This window comes from Aotus nancymaae, unplaced genomic scaffold, assembly GCF_030222135.1.
Source record: "Aotus nancymaae isolate 86718 unplaced genomic scaffold, 86718_ANA_hifiasm-v0.15.2.pri h1tg000006l, whole genome shotgun sequence".
Taxonomy (NCBI): Eukaryota; Metazoa; Chordata; class Mammalia; order Primates; family Aotidae; genus Aotus; species Aotus nancymaae.
The window spans coordinates 73,933,944-73,945,745 of NW_026988417.1; positions in this window are offsets into that span (position 1 = coordinate 73,933,944).

Here is an 11,802-nt window from a genome sequence, read left to right on the forward strand (position 1 = left end):
TACAAAAAAAAGTACCATCCCTAATCCAGCATGAATATGAGTGCATCCTGTCAATGAAAAGTAGAATAACAGTAATATCTATGGAAGAGGAAAAGAAGTCCTTCCCTTCCCACTTATTCACAGGATTTTTTTAAAAAATCCCAACCCAGACTGACTTTGAGCCAGGCTTAGCTATGCATTCGGATATTACTCTCAGATAAAACATACTATAAAGCACCTGTGTTAGGTAATAAATTCAACAACATTTCCTTTGTATCAAGACTTAATCTATATTTATCAATATTTTGTAGGACTTCCCTCATGGCCTAATAAATAGATAAAGATAAGTCCACTTCTCTGCACAACTGGAGATAAGTACTTCCACAAAATAATTCCAGTATGATGCTACTTAGATCCCATTTACAATCCTGCAATAAAACCAATAATAACACTTTGTACTTATGTACTGCCTCACACTGAAAATCTCAAATGTTTTATAGATCATAAATTCTCCCAACACCCTTCATGAGAAATATAATTACTCTCTCTAATTAACAGGTAAACTGGAAACTAGCATAGCGAAATAACTTGCCCAAGGCCACTGAGGCAAGACAGAGTCCATTTGCTCTGGAGGCTCAAGCAGGACTGTCCTCAATAAAGTGGTAAGGGAGGCAATACTTTATACTGCATGCTGTTTCTGCTTCCCTTTTTGTTCTCTACCAACTTTTGGCAATTGTCCTAAGTTTCCCTTAAGGTGTTAACTGATACCAGTTGATAATGCTCAAGGTGTTAGCCTTCCCAGTGATATCTACCTTTTATTAGGGGGCTCTTAAAGTCTGGCTGAATGTCAAGAACCAAAGAAAGGACCTCTTGAATCACTGATGGAAAGACTGCTCCCATCTCATAACTCACAAAGTGTCCTGCCCCGAGGGCCATTAACTCCTGTACCCTGCCACCACAGAGACCATCTCCAGAGAGAAGCTTCCTCTTCTACTACATCAGTCAGTACCCTAAGGTCTTACTTTGTTTCAAGGGCTAAAGTGGAAACAAAAGGAATTGCCTGTACGCCCAGAACTACCTGCCATCAAAATGGGTCTGGTTCTGTCTGAGCCATCTCTGTATTAGGAGGCAGGATCCCTTACAACGTTTTATAGCTCTCATTCTTTGTGCCTAAATATTGTTGGTAAGTGAATTGTTTCCTGACATTTCCTGTGACTACAACCCAAACACTGCCACCAGGTGGGATTTCTTTCACCTGAAAGGACAGACATTTTCCATGACATTTCCAAGGAGATGAACATTTGAAATATCTTCCTACCTGAGGGGTGATGGAAATGGAACAATCTGAAACCACCAGGAAAAGGCCTGGTTGCCCATTGCCCTTTGTTGGGACTTGTATCTGATTTCCTGAATTAATTTTTAGCAGCTAGTCCTCTACTTACGATTCAAGAGAAAAGTCGGAACGAGGAACCCAGGGACAGAGGTTTGCTGTAGGATTACTTGGCTATCTATTATGGTATGCATCATTTAAATGATTTGGAGAAGGTGTACACGCATTATGAGCAAGTGCTGAATGTAGAGAGAAAAAAATTACAGATGTCGTCCTTTTTTCTGTTTTAACCAATCATCACTGGAAGAAAGTAGTGCCACCTTTCTCGTAAAAAGAAAGCAAATTTCTGCTATCAACATGTAGTTTCCCTGTATAGCTCCTGTTGAGGCTGTTGAGGTCTAGCTTAAAAGTTTTTTTTAAAAAAAGGAAGTTTCTTTTCATCTTTCTGCCATCTTAGATGACGGAATCAGAATATCACTAATTGTTCTTCAATATTCTTCTTTCAACCACTTTCCTAAAGGGTGTTTACTGAATACCTAATGTGGGCAAAGAGTTCTCCAAGTGCTACGCATGATTCTTGTCCTTAGGAAGCTGCATTTTAGCTGGGCATAGTGGTGTGCACTGGTAGTCCCAGATACTTGGGAGGCTAAAGTGGGAAGATCCCCTGAGCCCAGAAGTTAGAGGCTGCAGGAAGCTATGATGGAGCCACTGCACTCCAACCTGGGTGACAGAGAGCCCGTCTCTAAAAATAAAAATTTTAAAAAGCTGAATTCTAAATAGAGATACAAACATACTCAAATGCCCATTTCATATTGTCATCAAATCACAATGAAGAATGAAATCTGAAAGTCACTGATCTGGAGAGGATAAACATTTTGGTTTTGGTTGTGTGTCATATTACCAGGAAATTTGCTCTAGAATGCTTTAAAGCAAGAACAACTGACACAAGCCAGCAAGAGATTCCTTGGGGGTATTCCTTGTCAGTGCCTCAGAATCCAAAAATACATCATGAACTAGCTACAAAGGTAATCACAAACCTCTATTTGATTATTTGCATTTCCTTGAAAATATGTAATTCAATAAAATGTATTGTACACTTAGCATAGATGTGGGATTACAAAAATGGAAAAGCAGCAGCCCTTGGTCTTGCTGAGTATAGAATCTATCCGTTTCCATTCTGTTTTCATTTCTGTTTAGTCAAATCTTTCTCAGCTCACCCAGCACTATCCAGACACTCCTGCTCTGTTTACAGCTCAGCAATAGTTACCAGGATTGACAACATAGATACATGAAATATTTATATAGCATTTATGCAATCACTCTTCATTGCCCAGTAAAAGAACTGGTTTGCAGAGCTTGGCTCCTTGCCAGAGTTATCTCAATCTTAATTTTATAAGGCAAGAATTTACTCCAGAGTTCAAAAATTGAAAAATAGGGTGGAGGAGTTGTGGGTAGGTGATCATTTGTGGTCAAAGAAAGCTGTTTGCTTTTCCGTGGGCAGATATCCAGGAGCAGTTTTAAACTACTTCCTTCAAGGAAGAAATGCCAGAAAAACACCTGGAAACCCCGAAGCACATGTAAAGAATAAAATTAGTCCCCAGTGGTGATATTTATCATTTCCACACCCCCATCTGTCCATATTTTTAAAGCATTCGTCACCACACCTAAGCAATTTTAATTGATCCTGTTAAGGTTTTACATGGGTCATCTGAGCAGCTACACCTGGAAATTTGTAGGGTGAAAAGGCAGACGCCAGCAACCATGCTAATGAATTGCTGAGGTGACAAATGAGATCACCTTTCTTAAGTGCCTTTCAGCTCCAGATACTGGAGGGTCAGTAACCTTTCAACCCACAATCCCATTGCCAAGATTTCCTGGACTGCATGTAAGGATAGGGTGGTGGAAAAGAAGAGGGATGAGAGGAGGAAGAATTAAGAAAGTGGAAGATAGTAAAGAGAGGAGAGTGAACCCTAGAGCTGGACAGGAGAGAAAGATAGAGGTTGCTGCATGTATTTCAGCATTGACAGCTAATCCTTACCTATGGGGGCCTGGAGATATGACCACCTGGGAGAAAATAAGTATAGAAAAATGAGTGAAAATGAATTCAATGAATTTTGTAGGGCACAAGTGCCAGGGCACACAATAAATTTGTTACATTCTTGGCAACTCAGTTCACAAAACTATCACCAAAGGAATTAGGTGAAAAAAAGAGATATAAGTTTCAAAAAGAAAACAAGTTTTAAAGTAACAACTTTTCCCAAAAGACAAAAATCAGACTCGATAAACCGCAGTATACAGAAATGGCTGATAAGACCAAAAGAGAGAAAACTGCTGGTAAAAAGAAGTCCTTTCTGAAGCCACAAAAATTTAAACACAAATTACAGAGGAAGGATGCCAGCTGAACTGCCTGCAGAAAGAAACAGATTAGGACAGTGGGTAGCATTCCACAAAGCAGAGCCTGTTGGCTACACGTGGGAAACAGTACAAAGGGCACCTGAGCAGACTTCCCAAATACCACATCGCAAGGAATAAATCACAGCCCGTGCAAGGGAAATCTTCAAGGTGGGCTCACAAAATTTCTCATGCTGTGACTCAAGCATGACTCAAAATATTCTACCTTTTTTTCTTTTTTTTTTGGTGTGAGGAGATGTAGTGATAATTTCTCATAGCATCATTATCAGTAGAAATTTTCGGTAAAAGTGGAATTGAATTATACGAAGGAAAATATGACTATGTTAATTACTTATTAAACCTTACTGTGGGCCAGGCATAGTGGCTCATGTCTGTAATCCCAGCACTTTGGGAGGCCAAGACAGGTGGATCACCTGAGGTCAGGAGTTCGAGACCAGTCTGACCAACATAATGAAACCCTGTCTCTACTAAAAATACAAAACAATTAGCTGGGTGTGGTGGCACGCACCTTTAATACGAGCTAGCTACTCAGGAGGTTGAGGCAGGAGAATTGCTTGAACCCAGGAGGCAGAGGTTGCAGTGAGCTGAGATCATGCCACTGCACTCCTGCCTGGGCAACAAAAGTGAAACTCTGTGTCAAAAAACAAACACACAAACAAAAAAACCCTTAGTGTACCTGTTGTTCTGATATATTAATATGAAGATGAGCAAGGATATGAAACACCATAAAAAGGGATTCCTACTCTCATAATTTCTTAATTTTTAATTAAGAAAAATCAAAATGCTTTATATGATTCTAAAGACATAATCATACAGAAATATTCTATGCTCTTGGCATAGAAAATGGGATGCTGGGAAGATATATCCCAAAATGCTAATTTTGACTTTGTTCGCATCCTGTGACTATGGGTGATGAGAAAATATATAAAACACAGTCTCTGCCCTTAAGGAGCTAATTCTTATTCTTTATTATATTTGTTTAATCATCTTTACTTTTCATATCATTAAAATTTGAAGGAATGTCTTAGTTTAGGGTGGTTGAAATGAAGTTCAAAAAGGAGGATATAAGCAAAGGCTAAATTCAAATTATTTTGTGTTTTAGGAATATGATTACATATTTTTATTCTGTATATTTATATAGGGAAACAAATGTGTTTGGCAGGAGGTATTTGATATAACACCTGTTTAGCTTATCACTATTCAATTAGATTCAGCTCAACAAATATCTACCAAGCAAGTAATGGCATAAAGGAAATCAGGGGAAAGCAGGGGGAGTAAAAGTTGAATAATAATCTTGCCTTCTAGGTCTCTGTATCTAAAAAGAAGTAAACTAATGTAATTCTACTTCCACTTCCTCCCAACCCCAATTGCATCCCATGGATTCTTGTCTGATATTTCTATTTAGGACAGAGAACAGGACCAAGGCTTTGTGTAAAGCCCCCTGAGAGATTGATTATTCTTAATGTAAATCATTAAGAAAATGGGAGATTGTTAGTCAGTGGACAAGGCCCAGCAGGCAGCCCTCCTTTCCAAGTGCTGCTGTCTGGGGCATGTTTCCTCCAGACTTTATTATGGTTGTCTTTCATACCTTATAGGTCTCAGTTCAAATACCATGTCCTCAAAGAGGCCCTTCCTGACCACCTCACCACCCTAGAACACTGCCACTCCACCCTCTCACCACACTCACATACGCACTATTCTTGATCTACTACTTTGTTTTACTGTTCTAGAAAATTCTTTCTTTGTTTGAGTTTGTTATTTCTTTTGTAATACAAACCCCATAATTGTGGGGATTTGACAAGTCTTTTGCATGGCTATATCCCCAGCTTCTAGAATAGTGTGTGCTTCATAATGTACATTTGATGAATATGTATGAACAAATAAGAGAGGGGACATCTGTTTCTGCCTCTCTTGGTCTTACTGTCTTGACCCTAGACTTTTAAAAAGAGACAAATTTTCACTTCGTTTCCAGTGGCATCTCCAGCATGTAGAAGAATGTCTGGTACATAGTGGATATTCAGTAAAAAGTTGATAGCAAAAATGATAATAGGACAGGAGCCAGGAAGAAAAAGACTTAAATAGCAGAAAATCAAGAGCAAAAATGTTTGTAAGACACAGTAGTTTGCTGCAAAAGTAATTGTGTTTTTTTGGCAATAAAAATAATGGCAAAAACTGCAATTACTTTTTCACCAACCTAATATGTTGGTGTGCATTGATCGCTGTGTGTTTATTCCCGTAAGTCTATAGTCAATTGTCTACAAGTTCCAGTCTTGTCTCAAGTCTGAGACAAAAATTAAAAATGATCTGTGTATTAAAGCTTAGGGCAGAGTAAGTGAGAAGAGAGTAGTAGAATTAGAATCCCACAGTGCAGTGCAGTAGAAATAGGAATCAGCCAGAGAAGGACTGGCAGATGGAAAATTTCTGGAGAAGTAGTCAGACAGGAGGTCCAGCCACTCCCTCTCCAGGTGGATGTTCTCCCATTACTGCCAAGCCTGGAGGAGCTGGGTTTTATTTTATTAGAGAAACAATAATTTCTTTATAAAAGTAAACAAAAGCAGCATGTAACAAAATCTCTTAATGCTGTAAGTACTAAATGCTATGAAGAGATAAAGGATTAAGAACTCACAGCACATCAGGCTTATTAGGAATCATGTCATGAGAGAGACAGCATTTTCAGATACATCTTAAGGAGGACAAACCAGGCAGTGGGACATGGCAAGTGAAGGAAAGCGGAAAAGAAACACATAGTATGGCTGGTGCATAGGAGATACGTGAGAAAGGAGAGAGATATGGAAAACTAGATTGAGGACAAATTGGTCAAGGCTACAAGTACCAAACGGAGGTGTTTGGTTTTTTTTTTTTTTAATTTACTTAGTTGATAATGAGCAGCTAGTTATTGCTTTTTGAGAAAGTTTATAACTCATGGACTAAGTTTTAGGAACATAAATCTAGTGACAGTAATTACATGATTACTATAGTAGGCCGAAATAACTCTCAGTGACCCATCGTCTTGTATGATCCCCTCCATTTTGAATGTGGAAGGAAACTATGAATATGATGGGATATTACATGATTAGATTATGTTAAATGGCAAAGTTGACTTTAAGAATGGGATGTTATCCTTGGTAGGCCTCACTTCAGGGACATTCTCTACAAAGATGGGGTTTCTTTCTGGAGAAATAAATTAGAAGCACTGTATTCAACATACAAAAAAATATTTATTACTGGTTTTAATATGGAGGGGAACACACAGAAGAAATGGCAAGTGGCTTCTAGTAGCTGATAACAAGCCCTGGCTAAAAGTCTGCAAAAATATGGAACCACGGTCCTACAATTACATGTAAGGAACTGGATTCTGCAAAAACCTGAATGAGCTTGGAAGAAGATTTCTACCCAGAGCCTTCAGATCAGAATACCAGCTGGCCAACACATTGAATGTGAGCAGAGAACCTGGCTGAGCTCCCCTGAACTTCTAACCTATAGAATGGTGAAATAATAAATGGGTGTTATTTTAAGTCTCTAAGTTTGTAGTAATTTGTTATGTGGCAATAGAAATCAGATTCATCTGGAGTGGGAAAGACCTGGAAGCTATTTAGACTAAAAACATAGCTTAGATTAAAATAAGTTAATAACTAAGTGAAAGGGGTTGCAATTGAAATAAAAAGAACAAATTAAAGAAATAATAGAGACATCCTGTACGTGACTTAGCAATTAATATGTGACAGCCAGAAAGAAGGAGAAGGTTAATACAAGTCTAAGACTTGGAACTTGGATGACTGAAAGGATAAAGGTGTCAACATAAAGGTTCAGAAACCAAGAATATACTGAGGATAGTTGACCAATTTTAGATGCACTGAATTTATGACACCAGCAGGATAAACATAGTTTATCAAGAATGGGGGTGCTGAAATACTGAAATACTGTAGGGGCCTAAGGCTAGAAATCCTTGTGGAGTTATTGGTAACTAAATAAAAGCATATAACGCAAGTGAGTTAACTGAAGAAATAATGGAGAGAAAGATTGGTATGAAGTTGGAAGAGGATCCCAGAAGAAAGATTTCTCCCACCTATATGTAGATCATATTCTTCCTCTCTCCCTGAAATAGTCTATCTAAAATACCCCCGGAAAACCACCTACTTTGCTTTTAAATCTCAATTCAACTATCATCTCTTCCCTTCAGCACTCTCTGCCTTACTCAGCAAAAAAAAAAAAAAAAAAAAAAAAAAAAAAAAAAAAATACCTTAAAGTTTTTCAAGTGGTTATTTCTATCTCCCAAGTAGACTAAGTTTTCATAGGACAGAAACCATTTCATTTCATCTTTGTATTCTCAACACTAAATTGTCAATAACACAATAGATATTAAATATGTATTGAGTGAATAAAACGAAGATAGGAGTAATAAAAAAAGAGGAAGGAACCAGAACTCCACAACTGTTAATGCAGCCTTACCTAAGTATTCAATAATAATGGTTGAGAAGTTTTTTAGAAAATAAATGTATATCACTCAAGAATATCAATGAAGACAAGCATAATATACATGAATTCATACATACATGCGTAGGATTTTTATAGTCAGAATTCAATGCAACAGAATCCACTAATCCACTAATCTGCTGTTCTTTTTTTAGAAATGCCTTCCTTTAACTCTCCTCGTGTTTAGGAAAAAAGACTGATAAGTATGCTCTGATTCAGCAGTTGGCTATAATAGTCACAATCTCTAACATAAAATAGGAAGGTCCTATTATTTAAAAATTAAAACAACTCTTAATTAATGCAACACAACAGAGAAATCAGATACAAGACACGTGTACCACCAATATGCTTACCTCAGTTCTTCCTGAAAAGCTACAAACCCTCCATACATCAAGGAAACCAGATGCCCAGCCAGAAATGTGAATCCTACGATTTATACCATTTGAGTGGAGGCATCTCAAGATGCCACCATTCTGAAACAATTTAATCCATCCAGATTCGGGATTCTGTAGCCTTTGATAAGACAAACACTGTGCTACTGTCTTGAAATACAAGGTGTTCTGATGAGGGGAGTTGTTTCTTTCCCATTCAATTTGCTTTCAATTCAATTCCCCAAGAGGTCATTCCAAGAGTCTGGCAGGGGTATCATTTATTTGTCATTGCTGGACATGCTGCTGCTGGCTTCATCAATCTCATTCATTGCCTCCTCTTCCTGGATGTATATTAGTTGTAAATGAGTTATTTTAAGTCCAAAATTTCACTGCTACTAGAGTTCTCTAGTTTGCTGGCTCCCTATCCAGACTGTCTATTCTAGTCTTGCAATTACAGCTGGGTATCTCTGTTAGGAATTATTCTACCTGCTCATCATCCCCTGTTACTTTCATTATTCTGAATATAATAGCTGGTCACTAAAATATAAAGATGATTATGCCTTCATTTCTGCCTCAGACAAAACAGACAAGTGATTCTCTTAGGAACTCAGCCGACTCTTCGTAAGTGTTTAAGAAGAGTGCTAGGCCCTATGCTAAGCTCTTGACATGGACTATCCAATTATTCTTTACAACAACCCTGTGAGATGACACTATTATTTTTTGCTTATGGCTTAAATAACAAAATGGAGGCACAGAAAAGGGAAGGTACATATAGCTAGGAAGGTAAAGGGAGGCATTGCAGACATGCTGTCAGTCTTCAGTATCCACAAATGAAGAATCATATGGAGTACAGAGTGGCAAATGCTGTGACAGAAATATGCACTGCACCTAAAGGGAGGGAAGTCTCAAAGATGGTTTCAAAGGGGAAGAGGATGAATTTTTGGCAATGAGGACTGAAACTGGGGTGGCAGGGGGACCCAGAACTATATATTTAAAGGCCAGAGGTGACCACCAAGGCAGAATAAGTGAAAAAGAATTTTCTTCTGGATTTGGCATTCTCCCACGGCAGAGTAAAGATGTCAGGAACACTTGAGCAGGCCTAGAAAGATGAAGCAGCTCACAGAACTGAAAGAGAGCAGAAAGGAATGGAAAAACAACCAATGGTTCACAGGGAAAATCAAAGAGAGAGAGAGAGTTTCCAGGGTCTATTGAATTTTGCAATTAGATCTTCATTATTAATCACAAAAGTTATTGTGTTCTTTATGCCAAGCAAAGATCAAACACATGATCTCATTTAATCCTCATAACTACTCTTGAAGTATGTGTTATTATCTGCAGAACAGTTGTCGGGGTGGCTAAGGGCAAAATCCAAACCGCAGTGGGTTGAGAAGTGACTGAGTGGGGAGAATGTAGTCTGCATTTGGGATAAATTTAGGATAGAAAAGGATTGAGCCCCTACTAAAGGCTAGTCAGTGTGCCAGTCACTTTAGCACTGCTTTCTAGTGTCATCCAAACAAAACTTTAAAAGGAATGTGTTGTTATTCACCATCAAAGAAGAAACTCAGATTTGGAGACTCGGTGTGACTCCAGGAGACTATCTTCTTTTCAATCAACTCTATTGCCCCACGGAGGGGAAGAGGGATAAATGCACTAAACATTGAGGATTTTACTGCATCTGGCCAAGAACTGCACTAAGAACATTTACATGGATTGTACACTGAAAATTCGATTTAAATGCTAATTTCATTATTAATAGTGTGATGATCTGGCCTGAGGCCAGAAGTCAGACTCCCTGAGTTTGGATCCCAGTTCTATCACCTACTGTGTATCCTTTTGCCTCAGTTTCCTCATCTATAAAATGGGCTTTATTGTGAAAATTATTTGGTAATACACGTGAAAGATAAATAACAAGGCATGTCTAGAGCATGAAAAGTTGTGGTGTTTTTTGTTTGTTTTGAGACGGAGTCTTGCCCTGTCACCCAGGCTGTAGTGCAGAGGCACAATCTTGGCTCACTGCAACCTCTGCCTCCTGGGCTCAAGCTATTCTCCTGCCTCAGCCTCCCGAGTACCTGGGATTACAGACTTGCAACACCACGCCCAGTTAATTCTTGTATTTTTAGTAGAGACGCGGTTTCACTACGTTGGCCATGCTGCTCTCGAACTCGTGACCTCGCGATCCGCTCGCCTTGGCCTCCCAAAGTGTTGGGATCACAGGCGTGAGCCACCGTGCTCGGAAGCTCTTAGTTTAATCTCCATTGTACAGCCATGACAAGAGAGAATTAGGAAGACAAAGCTAGCGACTCTCGTATTCTGTTCCGGACTCCAGGATCTTCCAGACACCCTTGTTTTTAACGACCACTGCACCATCCTGCAGGGAAACATTTTAGGACTTGTAGGAAGGAAATCTTTGAGGGGAGCTGTAGGTGGGACTGTGACGTGTTTGCTTGTTTTTTTTTTTTTTTAACTTGTTTTTAATATGGAATTGACTTGCACATATTTCTCACCTCGAGAGAAGACGATGCGGAAGAGAAGGGTGCTATGATGGTTATGCTCTCAGAAAGACAGGAAGCTATGACAGCGGGGTACAGGTGCAGGGGCCCGCAGTCTCCGTCAAGAAGAGACTAAGGGAAGTAAGCGAGAATGGTGTTCACGCTGTGACTTTGTTTGGAATCAGAAGAGCGAAACGCCAGGAAGAAGTTCTATTTTCCTCTGCCTCCTTGCTAGCCAGCATACAGCAACTGTAATTGCAAAATCTAAAAAACCCGTCCCTTCTACCATTTCTTTAGTCCTAAATCTCCTTTTCCCTTCCCCTCCCCAACCATCCCACCCCTACTTCCTCTCCTCTCCCTCCTGCTGCCAGTTCTCTGGTTACTTCCCTCCTTGCTTCTATCCCAGCCTGGTGCAAACTGCCTAGGAGGGCAAGGGCGAGGGAGTGGGAGAGATTGACTGAGGACTCCACAGCAGATCAGCTAGAGAGCGAAAGAACTAAGTCAGTCTCTCTCTCTCTCTCTCTCTCTCTCACTCACACACACACACACACACACACACGTACCCACTAAAAAACTCGGACCAGCCGCGCCGCAGCTACTCCAATCACTGGAAAAGGCGATCGAGCGCCCTCCGGACCGCTGCGCACAGCCCCGGCTCCGACCCCGCGCCCAAAGCAGCGCTAGTCCTAGTCCCTACCGCGGCCCGTTTGGCCGGGTGTTCCCAAAAAATAAAGCGAGGCGGGAAGGT